Below are 20,534 nucleotides of genomic sequence, written 5' to 3' on the forward strand. Positions count from 1 at the left end.
GTGATCACACGACTATTGATGTTTGGGGCAGCTTGGGTCTCTATGGCCTGCCTGTCCCTCACACAGTACATCCTGCTGAAGCGGCCTGTTCCTTTTCACTCTCCCCACATCAGATTCGATGTGAAACAATTCATTATGGGCAGACTTCTTTCCCCTGGGATCTACATACCAATTCCACAGTGACTCAAGATCTGCTATACTGTACTATATGAAAGAAATGGGATTTCAAAAATGTTATCACAGCTCCTAACAAGTATAGATCAGAGAAAATCTGCAGATGCTGGAAATCCAAGCACCACCCTGCAGAAAACTGATGGATTCAGCCCAGTCCATCACAGATAACCTGCCCCACCACCATTTGGAACCTTTACAAGGAACGCAACCACAAGAAAGCAGCAACCGAGGGGGCGGCCATTACTGGAAGTTCGAGAAATTGATGTTCATGCCATCAGGTTGGAGGCTGCCCACCAGAGGTGAGAGAGGGAGAAAAGGTGTGAGAGTCTGTTGGGTCATATACTGTGTCTGGCGCTCCCCGTGTGGCCTCTCGTATATCAGCGAGTCCCAACGTAGACTGGGAGACAGCACCTATGTTCTGTCCATCAGAGAAAGTGGGCACTGAATATAACCCCAGAACTCAGTGCAGTCCATCATGAAAAAATGTAAAAAATATGAAGTCACAGCCACACCGCCTAGATCAGGCCTCCCTTCTAAAGATAGCGGCTAGAGAAGAATGGCACTTGTAAGAGAAGCTATGTGATGCCGACAGTCATTCTGAATGAGCGGCAGAAGTCAGTGGCTACACTTTCCCAATGGCAGCAGCAAGAAGAGAGCGTGTCCTGGATGGTGGGGTCCTTGAAGATGGACGCTGCTTTCTTGTGGCAGCGTTCCTTGTAAATGCGCTCAAAGGTGGGGAGGGCTTTACCTGTGATGGACTGGTCTGTATCCATCACATTTTGGCGTCCGTTCTTGGGCGTTGGTACTTCCACTCTAAGCTTCGATGCAACCAATCAGGATGCTCTACACTGTGCATCTGTAGAAGATTGTCAAAATTTGAGATGAAATGCCAAATCTGCACAAACGTCTAAGAAAGTAGTGGCGCTAATGTACCTTCTTTGTAATGGCTCTTAGTGCTAGTCCCAGGACAGACCCTCTGATATGGTACGAATATCTAAACTCAAAAAAGCTAAAACAAGGTTGAGAATAATATTCAGTTCACTAGAATCCCACACTGATGTTTCTAAATATAAAGACTTCTGAATAGGGATTGTACAGTCTTGGGAAATACTAGTGCTTAGACCTTTAGTGCGGTGACCTTTAATGTATACCCAGTAATGGCAAGCACTTCCCATCAACTTGCAGAAGGACCTAGGCCGTATAAGAACTGAAATCATTCGTTAAAGTTTTCACTTCCCAATTTTGTAGGAACTGAATCTGAGAGCAGAGATACACACAACGGTCTGCAGATGCTGAGATCTAGACAAACAAAATCGGTCTGCAGGAGGACTCATTAGGTCAGGCAGTACCTATAGAGCCAAAGGGATAATTGATGATTCAATCAAAAACATGTAACAGGACTGAGAGTGTAAAAGGGGGATTGTCAGCATGAAGTGATGAGAGGGACTTGTGGGCAATAAGTGGGTCCAGGTGAGGAAGGGTTGATGGGCAAATGGAGTCAGATGAGTGAGGGAGGGTGAAAATAAATGGAAAGGCCGAGAAATGATAAGTGGAGGCACTAAAGGACTGTAAGTTCAAAGTGATGTCATACTTACCAAATACATATACACTGCTAAATGAAACAGCGTTCCTCCGGGCCAACGTGCAAAACACAGTATGTATATACTGTGCACAGGATGTTGTCCTGGCGCCACGATTCTGCAAGAACAAGTATGCGGCAGTTCCTCATCTCACTCTGGCTCAGCCAGAAATGAAAGCAGAGCAGCTTGCCTTGCATTGGCTCAGCTGCTGAGAAAACAGTCTAGCTTGCTTTCCAGGGAGGGAACTATGGAGAGTTACTAACTAGCAGCTGTCATCCTCATACAGCTGAGCTCTAAAAACCTGACAAGGAAACAGGACTAAAGATAGTTGAGGTTAAACAGAATTACCTCAGTCCCATTTTAAGTAAGCTGGTGGCAATCTCTGCACTGCTTTTTGCAGGAATTCTGTGCATTGACCACACTGTGGTATGGTTAGCAAAGGTACTCAAGATGATACCTGCCAACCTTTAAACAAGCCCTGCAGTTTTTAAAGATTTTGTGTCAGAGATTTGTAGAATTATAGTGCCATACAGCATGAAATAGGCCCTTTGGTTCACCACACCTATGCTAAGATTTTTGCCCACTTACACTAATCCCTCTTGTTCACATTAAGACCATGGATGGAGCTGGAGTTACAAGTTATTTATGACTGTAAATGAAGGAGTCAGGTGACCACCGGATGGAGATTACATTCAGGTTTTCCAATTTTGTAATCCTCATCTGAAAATGCAGGGAAACTTACAATCTTCAGCAAGCCAGCACATCACAGGTAGACCTCCCAACCATTGAGCACATCTACATGAAACGTTGCCACAGAAAAGCAGCATCCATCATCAAAGATCCTCACCACCCTCGCTGTTGCCATCAGGTAGAAGGTACAAGTGCTTCAGGATTTGCACCACCAGGTTCAAGAGCAGTTACTACCCCTCAATCATCACGCTCTTGAGCAAAAGGGAGTAACTACACTCATTTGAGGACTTTTTTATCTTGTTATTTCATGCTCGTTATTTATTATCTGCATTTGCCCAGTTTATTTACAGTTTCAATTTCTGATGTTAGCAGTTTACAGATCCTGTTTACTTCAAAGTTCAAAGTAAAATTTATTATCAGAGTACATACTTGTTACCACAAACAACCATAAGGTTCTTTTTTTGGCAAGCATACAGCAAATCAGTTACTGATCTGTAGAGTTGCTAAGTAAGCTTGCTGAGAAAGGAATCTCATGGTTGTATGTGGTGACATCTAAGTACTCAGATAATAAGTTTACTTTGAACTTTGAAGTCAGGAACCCCAGACCACACGCCGTGAAAAGGCTGCAGCGGATTGAAGCAGGCAGTGTAGGAAGCAGTGTAGGACGCGCAGTGGGCGCACCGATAAATGTGATATCCCAGTAACCAAAACTGACACTCGGATGCCATCAGGTCAAACACAGGAATGGGTACCTCTTATAGAGTACTGTTTTCTGCTGAAATTATGAATGCATTGGGATAACCACCTGGCATTCCTAAAGATCAGGTGCCTTTCTATGGAAGCTACGCACAAATATTCACCCACTAAACAGCGGAACACTGTAGGCAGCAGCTTGGTCATCGGTGGATCAGAGCAAGTTCCCAGTGAAGCGTCACGTGTGATTGTGGAACGACTAACGGTAAGAGGAAGAGTCAACAATCCCAATCTCTATAGAGATGCAATCCAGCAACTGAGCATCAGAAACAAGGTGGTGTATGTGTGGTATGTGTGGTGAACTACATATACCTGTCTGGACACGCCCCCCCCCCCCCCCCCCCGCTGACTGCTCCTGTGGCTCCTCCCACGGACCCCGGTATAAAGGCGGTTGGAGGCACTGCTCCTCCCTCAGTCTCCAGGATGTTGTGTGGTGGTCTCTTGCTGCTGACAGTGCTTTCTTCCAGCTAATAAAAGCCTATCTCTCGCCTCACGTCTCCGAGAGTTATTGATGGTGCATCAGTATGTGACCACACAAGGTGAAAATGTTTGAAGTCTAAGGACCTTACCGTTGCAGAACCTGATCTCTAAACGTTCAGCTGCAGTGGCTGCATGAACAGGATATGGCAAAGATTAAGGGTTCCAGCACCATCCTACCTGTAGAGTTGAAGTCTTGAGTCTTGTGCATTCATACGGGACTCCAGATGTGTAACAGGTAATAGCAGGCACCACCAAATATTTATACAATTGGGACGACAGCCAGAAAATAAAAATTAACCAACTTATTGATGAAGCAGTGAAATGGTACTGATGAACTTGTGTTCGGAATCAGGTTTATTATCACTGACTTGTATGCCATGAAATTTGCTTTGCAGCAGCAGTGCAACGTAAAGACGTAAAACGACCGTAAATTATAAAATAAATAAATAGTGCAAAAAAAAGAGATAATGAAGTATGTTCATGGAGTAATCTGATGCTGGAGGGGAAGAAGCTGTTTTTGAATCATTGACTGTGTATCTTCAGGCTCCCATACCTCCTCCCCAATGGCAATAATAAAAAGGGAGCTTGGTGAGGGTCCTTCGAAATAGATGCCGTCTTCTTGAGGCACTGTGGGGAGTGTGACGCATTTTGCCTGCGATGGAGCTGACTGAGACCACAACACTCCGCGGCCTCTTGTGACCCTGTGCATGGGAGCCTCCACGTCAGGCTGTGATGCGACCGGTTAGAATGCTCCCCACTGTCCACCTGTAGAAATTTGCCAGCGTCTTTGGCGACATAAACTCCCCCAACTCCTAATAGATTTGTCAGCGTGCCTTCATCATGATCACATCAATGTGTTGGGTTCACGATAGATCCTCTGATGGAAGCCTGGGGAGAGCAGTGAAGTGAGCTGCTTTACAGAACCAGTCCCCCGGTACCAGAATGGTGGAGGTGGACCAGTGATGAAAACCACCGAGGTGTGGGACCAGGGGTAGTGAGGCAAAGTGGACTAGCAGAGCACTGACATGACTTTTGTTGCAGGCTATGGTAAACTATGTATACCTGTCTGGACATGCACCCCCACCTCCCGCTGACCGCTCCTGTGGCTTCTCCCACAGACCCCTCGCCCTGCCCCTGACTCACGGGTGCTTACCGGGCGCCAAGACGGTGATGCAACTCTGGCCTCCGTGACCCTCGACCAAAGCGCCCCACACCAGCTTGCAAGGTCAATGATGGACATCCTGGTGGAGGGGTACAGGACTAGCTGCCTGTTTGACACGGGCAGCACTGAGAGTTTTATTCACCCGGACACGGTGCAACGCTGCAGACTCGAGACACAGCCGGTAAGCCAGAGGGTCACCATGGCTTCTGGGTCACATTCCACAGACATCCGGGTGGGTTGTGTAGCGACATTGGTGGTGCAGGGCACAGAATATCGGGACTTTGCGTTACTGGTCATGCCTCAACCTCCCTGTGCTCCCTGTGCTATTGGTGCTGGACTTCCAGAGCCACCTCGAAAGTGTGACTATGGCATATGACGGGCCCCTCCCACCACTCACTGTCAGGAATCCTCAGTTTTGTGGGACCTCGTCACATACCCCGCTACTGACCACAGACACACACCGACCCGCACATCCCACCCAACACCATGCAGACAGCTGCGCTACTGACACCACTTGCAGCCTCTCCACCCTCAAGATCCCTCCCCCACCGCTGTTCGCCAACCTGACCCCCGACTGTAAACCTGTGGCAACTAAAAGCAGGAGGTACAGCGCGGGGGACAGGGCCTTCATTCAGTCGGAGGTGCAGCGGCTGCTCAGGGAGGGGATCATTGAGCCAAGCACAAGTCCTTGGAGGGCCCAGGTGGTTGTTGTCGGACCGGGCAGAGAAATAGGATGGTCGTAGACTATAGCCAGACCATCAATAGGTTCACGCAGCTTGACGCGTACCCCCTACCCCGCATCGCAGATATGGTCAACCAGATAGCTCAGTACAAGGTGTACTCGACCATAGATCTGAAATCCGCTTATCACCAGCTCCCCATCCGCCCAGAGGACCACCCCTACACCACCTTCGAGGCGGGCGGCAGGCTCTATCACTTCCTGTGCATCCCCTTCGGTGTCACGAATGGTGTCTCTGTCTTCCAGAGGGAAATGGACCAGATGGTGGACCAGTGCCAACTGAAAACCACGTTCCCATATCTGGATAACATCACCATCTGCGGTCACGACTGGCAGGATCACAACACTAACCTCCAACAATTTTTCCAAGCGGCCAAAGCTTTTAACCTTACCTATAACAGGGACAAGTATGTGTTTGGAACCACCCGACTTGCTATTCTTGGGTATGTCGTGGAGAACGGGGTCTTTGGCCCTGACCCCGACCGTATGCTCCCCCTATTGGAACTCCCTCTTCCCACCACCCTCAGAGCCCTCAGACGGTGCCTGGGCTTCTTTTCCTATTACACCCAATGGGTCCCTCACTATGCAGACAAGGCCCACCCCCTGGTCAAGTCCACATTTCCCGTCTCTGCCGAGGCCCGCGCGGCCTTTAGCCGCATTAAAGGGGACATTGCCAAAGCAGCAATGCATGCGGTGGACGAGACCATTCCTTTCCAAGTAGAGAGTGACGCCTCCGACTTTGCGCTGGCTGCTACCTTCAATCGGGCAGGAAGGCCGGTAGCATTCTTCTCTCGTACCCTTCAAGGCTCTGAAATTCGGCACTCCACAGTGGAGAAAGAAGCCCAGGCCACAGTGGAAGCTATTAGGCACTGGGAGGCACTATCTCACCAGCAAAAGGTTCACCTTGCTGACACAACCAGCGCTCAGTTGCGTTCATGTTCAGCAACCAACAGCGGGGCAAAATCAAAAATGATAAAATTTTGAGTTGGAGAATCAAACTCTGCACCTACAACTATGATATCCTGTACCGGCCTGGAAGGCTCAATGAGCCCCCTGATGCCCTATCCCAGGGAGCGTGTGCCAGTGCGCAGCTCGACCGGCTATACGCCCTCCATGCAGATCTTTGCCACCCGGGGGTCACCCGGCTTTTCCACTTTGTGAAAGTCCGGAACCTGCCTTACTCTCTTGAGGACATCAGGACGATGACCAGGGACTGCCAAGTCTGCGCCGAGTGCAAACCGCACTTCTACCGTCCTGAAAAGGCGCAACTTATCAAGGCCACCCGCCCCTTTGATCGACTGAGTGTCGACTTTAAGGGCCCCCTTCCCTCCACCGACCACAATGTCTACTTTCTCAACATAATCGATGAGCACTCGCGATTCCCCTTTGCCATCCCCTGCCCTGATACCACTGCCACGTCCATCATAAAGGCCCTGCACCAGCTCTTCACTCTGTTCGGATATCCCTGCTATATCCACAGTGATAGAGGGTCCTCCTTTATGAGTAACGAGCTGCGCCAGTACCTGCTGGCTAGGGGTATTGCTACTAGTAGGACCACGAGCTATAATCCCCGGGGAAATGGACAGGTGGCAAGGGAGAATGCCACAATGTGGAAGGCCACACTCTTAGCCCTTCGGTCAAAGGGATTGTTGGTCTCTCTCTGGCAGGAGGTCCTCCCCGAGGCACTCCACTCTATCCGCTCCCTGTTATGCACGTCCACCAATGCCACCCCTCATGAGCGACTCTTTTCTTTTCCCAGGAAGTCTGCCACTGGGACCACCCTACCAGTTTGGCTGACGTCCCCAGGGCCAGTGCTGCTCCGGAAACATGCGAGGAGCAATAAATACTCCCCGCTGGTCGAGAGGGTTCACCTACTTCATGTGAACCCCCAGTATGCCTACGTGGTCTTACCTGATGGGCGGGAGGACACGGTCTCCATCCACGACCTGGCACCCACAGGAGCACCAGACCCCTACCCCGAACACTCCACGGTGACTATGAACCCCGTACCCACCGATGTATATACCCACGAGACACCTACCCATGAGACACTGCGCACGCCAAGCCCTACACCAACTCCTCCCGACACTCCCATACCGGGCGCCACACACACGCATGAGGGGTTACTGATGCCTAACGGGCTGGCACCTCCAGTCAGGCCAGGTCAAGCACAACCACTGTCACCAGTGCAATCACCACCGGTGCTACGTAGATCGTAGCGACAGACTCGGCTGCCTGATAGACTCAACCTGTAAATACACTTGCCAAAAACTTCGGTAAATATACTTGTCTGAAACTTCGCCCTGTGGGGCCTCTCTTTTAAAACAAAGGAGGAGTGAATGTGGTAAACTATGTATACCTGTCTGGACACGCCCCCCCCCCCCCCCCGCTGACTGCTCCTGTGGCTCCTCCCACTGACCCCTGTATAAAGGCGATTGGGGGCACTGCTCCCCCCTCAGTCTCGACATGGTCGTGCTCCCTTTATGCTGTTAATAAAAACCTATCGTTCACTTCCAGTCTCCTAGAGTTATTGATGGTGCATCACAGGCACAAATGGGACAGGCAGAGACGAAGTCGTGGACATCTTGGGACATAGACAGCCACCAAAGTCATCTGTTTATGAATTCCAGGGTCAGTCGAACCCCCAGGTGGCCAACTGGCCAGGAAGAGTGACCCCATTCCAAGCACATGGCAGGGAAAAGCAGCTGGTTGGGAGGTCACCCACCTAGGCCTGGATCCAACTGTTGGACAGCCTTCGCCTCTATTTCAATTCCCCAGATCACCAGAGTAGACATGTATGTGCAGGGAAGGATGGGTTCTGGATTGGGATAGTCAATCTGCCGAGAGAGAGAGAGAGAGAGAGAGAGAGAGAGAGAGAGGAGAGAGAGAGAGAGAGAGAGAGAGAGAGAGAGAGAGAGAGAGAGAGAGAGAGAGAGAGAGAGAGAGGGAGAGAGAGAGAGAGGAGAGAGAGAGAGAGAGAGAGAGGAGGAGAGAGAGAGAGAGAGAGAGAGAGAGAGAGAGAGAGAGAGAGAGGGAGAGAGAGAGAGAGAGAGAGAGAGAGTCAGCCCTGGCATTTTTCCTTCCAGGACAGTAGGTGAGAGTGAAATTAAACTGGGTGAAGAAGAGAGCCCAACGGATTTGACAAGAGTTGAGTCTCTTGGTCTCTGTTGCACTCACATAGGAGAGGTTTTTGTGATCTGTCCTTACCAGAACGAGATGCTCTGCTCCCTGCAGACAGCGTCGCCTTCCTTCCAGGGCCTCCCTGACAGCCAAACAACAGGAGTCAAGAGACGGGAACGAAAAGCACAGGGGTGCAGCCGATTACCTACTGAAGAGTGCTGGGAGAGTTAAGTTCCAATATCGACATCTGATGCATCGACCTCGGTGATGAACGCATGAGATGGCTTTGGATGTCTGCACCACAGGCACGTTGGTAAAGCATCACTTTAGCTCTGAGAGTGATTTATCTGCTTCATATGTCCTTTGGAATCCTGCAGAGGTCTTTTGTTGAGTAAATTTATGGGAGCCATGTTGGATCTGAAGTTTCTGATGAATTTTTGTTCCACCCTGTCTAAACTACAAGAGTGAGGAACTTTACTGCGTAGTCCCTCACTGACCCTCTCCCTTGGCACAGGTCCAGGAGCTGGTGGGCAGCCTCTGACCCCATACTACAAGGTCAGACATTCTGTTGAACTCAACTACAAGTCGCTGGAAAGGCTGGGTTGCAGTGAGGGCCTTTTCATTGTAGGGTGTTGAACAATTAATTGGGTTCATCTAAGAGATTCACCATGCAAACCAGTTTACATGCTTCCTCACTGAATTGACCTGGCTGGGCTTGAAAAGTTAGCTCACACTGGGTAATAAGTTTTCTGTAGCTGCTGGGGTCATCGGAGAATCTGCCTGGTGGAGGAATACTGAGTATTTCCCGGAAGCAGCTGAAGAAATTGAGGTGTTGGTGAGTGAGGCTGAAGAGACTGTGATAAGAGAGGATAGGCAAGGTGCTGGTGGTGGAATTGGGCTGTCCTGGCAGAGAGCTGTTGAATACGCTAATGACTGCCAGCTGATTCTGGCTGTCTGTTGTGAGTTGCCAAACCATTGTTGTGAGGGCTGACACTTGTTCTTCGAGTTTGGATTGGACGTGCCGCTCTGAGAGTAGTTCGCACACTGCAGGAACCGTTTCTGTCAGTCCAGCCTCCATTGACTTTATGTTCTCCCCCACCCATCCAATAAAATTCAGGGCTGATTTCAGCTACCCTTGCTCCTCTGGGTCCATTTTGATGGTCAAGTCTTGCTGACAGGAGTTCAGTAATGGCCCAAGTGCAGAGGGAGAGACACAGGCACGAAATGAACAGTTCACTGAGTTTTACTACGGACTGTACTGAACAAAGGAAAATCATAAATTCTAGGTGCAGCTGGCAGTCATTAGTGTATTCAACAGCTCTCTGCCAGGACAGCCCAATTCCACCACCAGCACCTTGCCTATCCTCTCTTATCACAGTCTCTTCAGCCTCACTCACCAACACCTCAATTTCTTCAGCTGCTTCCGGGAAATACTCAGTTGCTCCTGCACTGTTAGCTGCACTGCACAAACAGTGCAGTTTGAGAAAGCTCTCAAACTAACTAAATACTGATGCCTCCATTGCAACTGGAAAGCATTAACCTACGACTAAATTAATACTGCTCCTATATCTATCAGCATCATCTAAATCACTAATCTTCTTTGCTGGAATGTAGACTAAGATAAGCAGGAAGCATTGTCGTCACTTTGATCAAGACTTGATGAGACGGAAACAAAAGGAAAAGAGTTAAGTACAATTACGAAGAAGTCCAAATTGGCTGGAGTGTGTGAATTCTCATGTGCCTGATTACCATCTTCTTACCACTGCCTGTCTGTGAGAGCACCTAGACAGTGTCTACATTGTGCACCTTTTCATCACCATCTAAGATTTTACCATGCCGTGACGACGGCGGTGTCATCTGTGAGTTCATTGATGGTGTTTGGGCTATGCCTAGCCAGGCAGTCATGAATGTCGAGAGAATGAAGGAGTGGAACTAAGCTCGCATCCTTGAGGTTACACCTGATAGTGAGTGAGAAGGAGACGTTATTATCAATCCACACTGAATGTGGTCTCCACATAAGGAAGCCAAGAATCCAGCCATGGAAGTTGAAGATGTTTTTCAGATGCGTGAATCTCAGAATGGATCTTAGCTGAGTTCCAAAATTAAGCAGTGTTGTTCACTTTTCTGCCTGATTTATTTGTTTTCTGTGAACAGTTTCTATGATAAAGTAACACATTTATCAGGATTGCACTTCCCATCACAGTTATATACATGCACCTGACAAGTGCTATTTTGGAATCTTAAGGTGCTAGTTTACTTGTCGCTTGAAACCCGTTTTGATCATGCTGGTCATTGATTGGCTCGTTAGAAGTGTGCAGCAGCTCCTTCCGATTGGTTGCCTTGTGTGCCAGAGCACCGGGATACCACAGGGATATAAGAATAGCAGGAATGGGAGGCTCGCTCTCTCTCTTTTTGTTCCCAGGCCGTGCTTCACACTGAGGGCACGGCCAGCGCTGAAGAATTTAGGAAAGTATGGTCCAGACTTAGCTAAGTGTTTGTTTGTTGAATATTTAGTTTTGTAGTTTGTGTAATCTAGGGGGAACTTAGATGCTTGGTCGAATCTTTTACTGTTTGTAAATAAATGATTCATATACTTCTTCATAGTCAGTGTATTCTGCCTCACTCACCAAAGCCATGAACCAGCTTCCAAGTTACATAAGGGCATTTAAAACACCCGAAAGCAGGCAGCACTGATGCTAATTTCTCAGCTGGTAACTTTTAGAAATGACGTGCTTAAAGGATAAAATCATTCAGCTTTGATTCCTGCTTTGATAGATGATTTCCTCTTTTGTAAGCTCGATACCAAGTCCCAACCAGCAGCACAGTATCCACTAGCATGGTAAGCACTTTCACGGCTTTTTCTGACTTGTTTGTGCCAGAGGTATTACTGCATCGATAGCCAATGAGCAAGAATCAGAACTCACTGCGCAGCGCGCCAGTTTGCTGTAATTTTGGTACTGGTACTCCATCTCAGATCCTCTTTCAAACATGCCGTAATTTTGGAACTCAGTACTCCAGCTCAGATCTGCTTTTAAACTGGACAACTAAACCTGAGTCAGACATTAAGTGGCATGATCAGAAGTCAAATCACATGGTGCACATATTTCTGAAATGTGTACAGTATGGGAGTTGAATCCTAAGTCAACTCGAGTACATTGTCATCTGCACAGTCAGGTTATAGGTACAAGGGAAAATTTGCTTGCAGGAGCATTACAGAAGTGTAGGCACAGATCTTTTAAGTTTCAAAGTTCAAAAATGTCAAATTCACTTCATTATCAACGTACATATATGTCACCATATACGACCCCTACATTCATTTTTTTCTTACATGCATTCACAGTATTTCAATACATCTCACTGCAAGTGTTAAGCTCTGAAAGGAACACGTGGTATGATGTTCACTCGTTAATAAGGTGTCACCATGGCAAGGCATTTGTTTGTTTTCAGCTGGGCAACTAAATCAGCCTCTGAACAGATAATGAGGGGCTTACAGGGTAGATATAATGGGGGCTCAGAATGCCACAGATGTTGCTTTCTTTAGATATATAAAGAGTAAGAGAGAGGTGAGAGTGGATATCTGACTGCTGGAAAACAATGCTGGAGAGATAGTAATGGGGGACAACAAAATAGCAGATGAACTGAATATGTATTTTGCATTGGTCTTCACTGTGGAAGGCACTAGCCGTATGCTGGAAGTTCCAGACGTCAGGGGGCATGAGGTGTGTGAAGTTACCGTTACTAGAGAGAAGGTTCTTGGAAACATGAAAGGTCTGAAGGTAGACCAGATGGTGTACATCCCAGGGTTCTGAAAGAAGAGGCTGAAGAGATCGTGGAGCCATCAGTAATGATCTTTCAAGAATCACTAGATTTTGGAATGGTTCTGTAAGACTGGAAATTTGCAAATGTTACTCCACTCTTCAAGAAGGGAGAAAGGCAGAAGAAAGGAAATTATAGGCCATTTAGTCTGACTCAGTGGTTGGGAAGATGTTGCAGTCTCAGGGCGCTTGGAGGCACATGCTAAAATAGGCCGTAGTCAGCATAGTTTCCTCAAGGGAAAATCTTGCCTGACAAGTCTGTTGGAATTCTTTGAAGAAATAATAAGCAGGATAGACAAAGGAGAATTGATTGATGTTGTATATTTGGATTTTCAGAAAGTCTTGACAAGGTGCCACACATGCAGCTGTTTTAGCAAGTTAAGAGCTCGTGGTATTATAGGACAGATTCTAGCATGGGTAAAGAGAGGATGATTGGCAGAAGGCAGAGAGTGGGAATAAAGGGAGCTTTTTCTGGCTGGCTGCTGGTGACTAGTGGTGTTCCACAGGGGTCTATATTGGGACTGATTCTTTATATATCAATGATTTGGAAAATGGAATTGATGGTTTTGTTGCAACATTTGCCGACAATATAAAGATAGGTGGAGGGACAGGTAGTTTTGAGGAAGTAGAGAGGCTAAAGAATGCTACAGATTAAGAGAATGGGCAAAGACATGGCAGATGGTAGAAGAAATTAAAGGGTTGACTAAATGGAGAGAAAATACAAAACAAACTGAGGTGCAAAGGCACTTGATACTTGTGCAGGGTTTGCTAAAGGTTAATTTGCAGGCTGAGTCTATGGTGAGGAAGGCAAATGCAATGTTAGCATTCATTTCAAGAAGACGAGAATATAAAAACAATGTTGAAGCTTTATAAAGCACTGGTGAGGCCTCACTTGGAGAATTGTGAGCAGTTTTGGGCCCCTTATCTTAGAAAGGATGTGCTGAAACTGGAGAGGGTTCAAAGGAGGTTCACAAAAATGATTCCAGGATTGAATGGCTTGTCATCTGAAGAGCATTTGATGGCTCTAGACCTGCATTTACTAGAATTCAGAAGAATGAGGGATGACCTCATTGAAGCCTATCGAATGGTTAAAGGCTTTGATAGGGCGGGTGTAGAAAGGATGTTTCATATAGTGGAAGTGTTCAGGACCAGAGCACACAGCCTGAGAATAGAATGGAGATGAAAAGGAATTTCTTTAGCCAGAGAGTGTTGAGTCTGTGGAAATATTTGCCACAAGCAGCTGTGTAAACCAGCCTTTATGAATATTTAAGGCAGAGGTTGATAGATTCTTGATGGGTCAGAGCATGAAGGGATACAGGGAGGAGGCAGGAGATTGGAGCTGAGAGAAAATAGCAGAGCAAACTCGATGGGCCAAATGGCCTACTTCTGCTCCTATATCTTATGGTCTTAACAAGTTAACTGACAAGTGTACATGCTGCTTCAAAGGCTATGTCACATTTTGTGCACATTTTATTAAGGTCCTTGTTTCACCCTTCAACCAGTAACAAATTCATAATAATACAACTTTCTGCATGAATTTATATTATTAATTATCTATTTACATTTAGGTAATGACATAATTGGTCATATGAATAAAGAGTCTATAACTACAAATTTAATGAATCCAGAGATGTTTGCAAACTTTAAGACCACCTTAACAGTTGAGGTATGTTTGTTGCCCGCAATGTGTCCACACTAGTCAGCCTTAACTCTGATGGATTACCTTTCCACTCCTCCACCCTTCAACCACCATGGGCTGTGTCATATATTTAACATTAGGTCTCTGAGTCCTCCTGAACTTTCTGTCTTGTGATCCAGTTCAGTACTCAACTCCAAGGTTCATCCTGATCATCACCTTCTCAATCACAATGCTTGTGGGCATTATGTGTGTGCACTAATTGATGGACATGAATTTTCAACTCCTCTTAGTCCTCTTCATCATTTTGTTCTTGGCTCACAGTACTTCAACCATCTCCCACATCTCCAGCTTGACAATTCTGCATGGCATTCACCTAAGGCTATCACTCTCAGTCCTATCTCTTGTGCTGCGCCTTCTGGCTTTTTCTATTCCACCTATTGCATTTTCCTGTAGCTTGGGGCTCATTAATCTGTTGGGTGGAAGATATCATGGTGTGTGGAAGCAGTCTCCAAGTTATGTAAAGGTTTTGCTCCTGAGAATAATCTATAAATCCATTTTTCTGTAAGTCAGAAACTTTTGCTATCTGTAGTTACCCATAATCACATCATACTGAACATACTTCCTATAGTTCTTTCATCAGGTGCCTTCTCTGTCCAGCTGAACACACTAATAATGGAACACTTACTGTATCCAGTTTTTCTAATGTATACTACAAAATGTACACGACCGTGGTGGGTCTCATCAGCAAGAACTACGAATCAGCTTACAGAGAGGAGGTGCAGCGGCTAACAGACTGAAGCAGAGCCAACAACTTGTCTCTGAATGTGAACAAAACAAAAGAGATGGTTGTTGACTTCAGGAGGACACCGAGCGACCACTCCCCACTGAACGTTGACGGCTAATCGGTAGAGATCGTTAAGTGCACTGAATTTCTTGGTGTTCACCTGGCGGAGAATCTCACCTGCTCCCTCAACACCAGCTCCATAGCAAAGAAAGCCCAGCAGCGAATCTACTTTCTGCGAAGGCTGAGGAAAGTCCATCTCCCACCCCCCATCCTCATCACATTCTACAGAGATTGTATTGAGAGCATCCTGAGCAGCTGCATCACTGCCTGGTTCGGAAATCGCACCATCTCGGATCGCAAGACCCTGCAGTGGATAGTGAGGTCAGCTGAGAAGATCATCGGGGTCTCTCTTCCTGCCATCACGGACATTTACACTACACGCTGCATCCACAAAGCAAACAGCGTTATGAAGGACCCACGCACCCCTCATACAAACTCTCCTCCCTCCTGCCATCTGGGAAAAGGCAACGAAGCATTCGGGCTCTCATGACCAGACTATGTAACAGTTTCTTCCCCCAAGCTATCAGACTCCTCAATACCCAGAGCCTGAACTGACACCTTACTGCCCTATTGTCCTGTTTATTATTTATTGTAATGCCTGCACTGTTTTGTGCACTTTATGCAGTCCTGGGTAGGTCTGTAGTCTAGTGTAGTTTTTTTTGTGTTTTTTATGTAGTTCGGTCTAGTTTTTGTAGTGTGTCATGTAACACCATGGTCCTGAAAAAACATTGTCTCATTTTTACTATGTACTGTACATATCAGTTATGGTTGAAATGACAATAAAAAGTGACTTGACTTGCCTTGACTTGAAAACATTATCATCTTGTAAAATTATCAAAAGACTTATACTGAAATTTGCTTAAAGACAGATTTCTGAAGTCTGGTCATCCATACACTGGGTTCCAGCTATACTTTGTCTGAAGCAATGTTTATTGATGACTCATGGGCTCTTTGAACCTCTTGCTTGGTAACTGCTGCTTCACTGTTTCCTTTATCATGCCTGTTAGATGCTGATTTGCATAAGCATGTTAAAATATATTGGCTCTAGGTCTATTAGGTCACTCTAGATCTGCAAACCAGTATTGGAAATCAGTTCTCTAAGGAAGCCATGGTCTCAATAATGACCTCAATCTCAACAGTCTATAAAGGAACATGTTCTGAAAGGAACTTCAATTGGCTATTGTCCAGGAAAAATAACGGTCTACACCAGATGAAAGAAACCAGCCATGTCCGCTTTTGAACCAGAACACTCGGCAGCTGGCAATTCAAACTAATGAGCAAAACCACCAGAACTGCACCACTATCCTCTCTCTGGAGTCCACCCACCCCAGACGTTCTCTCTGCCTCCCTCTTCCATTGACAGAAGATGCAAAAACTCGAAAACTCCTGACACCAGGCTCAAGAATGGTTTCTACCCCATTGTCATAAGACTATTGAATGGTCTCCTAGAACAATAAGATGGACTCTCAACCTCACAATCTACATCGTTATGATCTTGCACTTTATTGCTCACCTGCACAGCACTTTCTGTACAGCTGTTACACTTTATTCTGCACTGTTGTTGTTTTACCTAGTTCTACCTCAATGCACTGTGTAATGATTGGATCTCAATGAACCGTAATCAAGAACAGCTTTTCAATGAACCTTTGTATCCTGAACAATCCTGATCAATCTTAGATCAATATATATTGTCAGCTGCATATGGACAACTTCAATATACTGAGCACAGATTAAATGCACTCATAATACCATAGTAATCCTCCCACCTGTATCGTATTAGATCAATGACGAGAATGTGGCCAATCGATTGGGCGCTCCTTTTCAAGTGCAGGCTTTTGAGTGCATGATTTGTTTTTCATTGGGCCTGGTTTGTTCTCCCACACTGTAAATTGCCCAGCGTGTCCATTATTCACATGACTCAGTGAATACATTTAAGCAGGCTACTCCATTGTCATTCTTGCCCTGCAGATACGTAACATTCTGGCAAAGAGGATCAAAACAAGAATGGCCGCTCTACTCCAAGCACCCAATCTGTTTTGGGCCAGCTATGGCAAAACTGACCCTTGGAACTTGGCTGCAAAGGAAGACAACCTTCCCGGACTACATCAACCTCCTACTGATTGCAACATCAGCAGCAAAGCTGGAGGAAGCGATGAAACTCTAGCTGCACTACATGCACTTGGGGGAACTTGGGCAGTAATAATTCAAAACTTCGCACCTACACAGTGAATCTGAAGTGACAGATGCATTTGAGGCTTTGGTCGATGTTTTGGGGATGCAGGACAATGTCTTTATTGCATTTTTCAGATTCTCACAGTTACAGCAGACCCCTGACCAGAACATAGATTATGTCATCACAAGACTGACCCTAACGCTGTGGGAATGCAAATACAAAAGTATTCCCCCAAGCAAATCTGAAGAAATAATGCTTATCCAAGTGTTGATTGTTAGAATCCAAGATGGGCGGACTCTACCCATCTTGTTCTGAGACAGCTCCGCAGCTCACCACTATAGTCAAGAGAAGCCTTATGCAGATCCAGTCCCCTCCAAACACATAAGAATACTGACCTGTAGCTTACGTTTCCCACAAAGATCATGTCATCAGTGTGGTGAAAGTCATGCCCAATTGTCCAGCTGCAATCATCAAACGATAGCCTGCTGGTTCTGTCAAAAGGTAGGGCACTTCGAGAAGGTGTTCTTTGCTAAGCAGCACATCGTGAGAACATGCCAGAATACAACCAGCATCTCCACTCAAGGAGACAGCAGGAACAAAGTAGTGGGCTCTATTTTCCAAACCTATGACAAGGACCACCAAAACCTTTTGACTTGATTACACCCAGTTGACTGTACTCACACACTCCTGTGTTGTGTCAAGTGGATCAGTTCATTGGTATTCATTTCCAGTTCTCTGGCTGCTGTCTCCATCATCATTTGTCTTTGTCTTCCTCTTGCTTTCTTCTCTTCAATCTCTCCCATGATTACCATGCATTCTAACTCCTCTTTCCTAATCAACACGTACAAACAAGCTGGATGAACTCAGGACTGATGAAGGGTCTCAGCCCGAAACGTTGACTGCTCGTTTCAACGGATACTGCCCGATCTGCTGAGTTCATCCAGCTTGTTTGTACGTGTTGATTTGACCACAACAGCATCTGCAGTGTACTTTGTGTTTTCTTTCCTAATCACATGTTCAATGAAGTTACGTTGCCTTTTCATGATCTCATACATTATTTCTTTTTTTGTGCTTGCTCTGTTCATGACATCCTTGTCAGATATTCGTTTCATCCGTGATATTCTTTGCATTCTCCTCAAAAACCACATCTCTGTTGCTTCAATTCGTTTCCTCATGTTACTAGATATTGTCCAACATTCTGAGCCATATAACATAACTGGATAAACGTAACATTTCAGTGCTCTGAGGCGGGTTGTCATGCCTAGTTTAGTGTTGGTCAGTATACTCTTCATTCTCGTAAAGGTGTCTTTTGCCATCCCTATTCTTCTTTTAATGTCCATGTCGCACCTGCCATCTGATGTCACCCAGCTTCCTGAGTAGCAAAAGCCCAGCAGGTACTGTTAGTAACATGAGTCAGGAAAAAATGTTTAATCATACTACTTTATTGTCATTCTTGCCCTGCAGACGTGTAACAGCAATGCGCCCCCCCCCCCCACCACCCCAGGCAGCCCTCTCACACCAACAGCACATGCCACCTCCTCAAGAGGGGTGATCAGCTCACTTAGTCCCTTATCTGATTCACCCAATTTTGATGCAGTATAATCACACACTTGGTGCAAAGGAGAGGGACCGTCAAGATCACCAGCTCACTTACTTCCTGCCCGTTACACCGCTGGTGTTTAGGGCAGCAGTGGAGGTTTCTTCATTGCTGCTTCCATAACAATTTTTTTTTACCATTTAGGGTTGCTAGCCCTGAGCTGAACTCCTGAACCTGGAAGACCAGTGGACCACTCTTAGTCTGCTCTCTACCCATTGACCTATTTGGCATGGGTGACCCTACCAAGAACCAAAGCACAAGACCCTGACTCCAGCTAATGTAGCACTCCTGAGGCATGCAAGCCTCCAAACTTTATGACAAGGTTATGGTCCTCTCGGAGGATCACCAGTTATGAATTGCGAATTATTATTGTCAAATTGCAGTTGAGAAGTTTGTTCTTCCATTCAGCCATTTCCCTCTTGTTAAGTAGATGCAGCCATGAAATGTCTACTGTGGTATTCTGTTTGGATGTACAACTTCAAAGAGCACCAAGATAGCCTGCTGTGCATTCGTGCAGTCATCATCATTAAAATGGTTCAAAGATTGTCACCGTTATATTACAGTCTGCAAACAAAATAAGATGCTCAACAACTAGAAACTTCCAGAATCAAGTGAATCCAGAAATGATGGCCTCTTTACAATTAGCACATGTTTTCTCATTGGAGAAAAGGGAAGAGTCTGCAATCATAGGTCATGAGTTGATTCCATTACATGGGTCACGGGCCCTTTGGTTGGAAGTAACACTTGACTCTCAGTTTCTATATGTTGCAAAGCACCAGGGTGGATTGACTGTTAGCTTGTCTCTGTTCTGCTTATGAATGCAATGTTGCTTTTCACCTCAGAGCCAAGGCTTCCCTTTGTGTAACAAATTATGACGGTGGGAGGTGGGGGGGTCTCAATGTGGTGGCAAATCCAAGTAATTTTGAGTAATATTGTGGCAAGCCATGGAGATGCTTCTTTAATCGTCACCCACAAGGAGCAACAATAATTTATAATTTCTATCATGGCCATACAAGTTACTCTTAAGGATTTTTCCCAATGTCAGTTTCTATGAATCATGACCCAAGCAACCTCCTACTTTTTAATGATGTTTCATATCAAAGCTGCCCAACATGTCCCTTCAAATATTAAGTCCTCTGTCCAACCGTATTAATTGATCTCTATCACTCATCAGCCCATCAAGTAACCAATCCTAATCTAAAAACACATCTTTAACAAAAATGTACGAATCTTGCAGAGGCACTTTAATCCAGTACCTCCAAAGACTTTCACAAGTTACAAGTTTAACAAGAAGGTGCAGAGATTACTAGGATGCTGCCTGGATCAGAAAGCATGTCTTGGGAGGATAGCGTGAGTGAACGGGAGCTTTCTTGTTGGAGCAACGAGAGTGAAAGGAGACTTGATAGAGGCGTATAAGATGATTAAAGTGGACAGCCAGTGCTTTTTTCTCAGGGCAGAAATGGACAATATGACCGGGAATAATTTTAAGGTGATTGGAGGAATATGTAGAGGGGATGGCAGAGGAAAGCTTTTCAGACTTTGTAGACCACACTGCCAGGGGTGGTGGTAAAGGCAGATACATTAGGGACATTTAAGAGACTCTTAGCACATAGGCAAAAGAAAAGTGAATAGCAAAGTGGGAGGAAAGTGTTAGATTGATCTTGCAGTAGGTTAGAATGAAAGACTGAAATCTTTCGTATCTGAAATCTTAGAATTGTAGACTGAAAGGCCTGTGGTGTGCTGTACTGCTTTATGTTTGCTGTGCAAC

Source organism: Hemitrygon akajei, chromosome 10 (assembly GCF_048418815.1).
Source record: "Hemitrygon akajei chromosome 10, sHemAka1.3, whole genome shotgun sequence".
NCBI lineage: Eukaryota > Metazoa > Chordata > Chondrichthyes > Myliobatiformes > Dasyatidae > Hemitrygon > Hemitrygon akajei.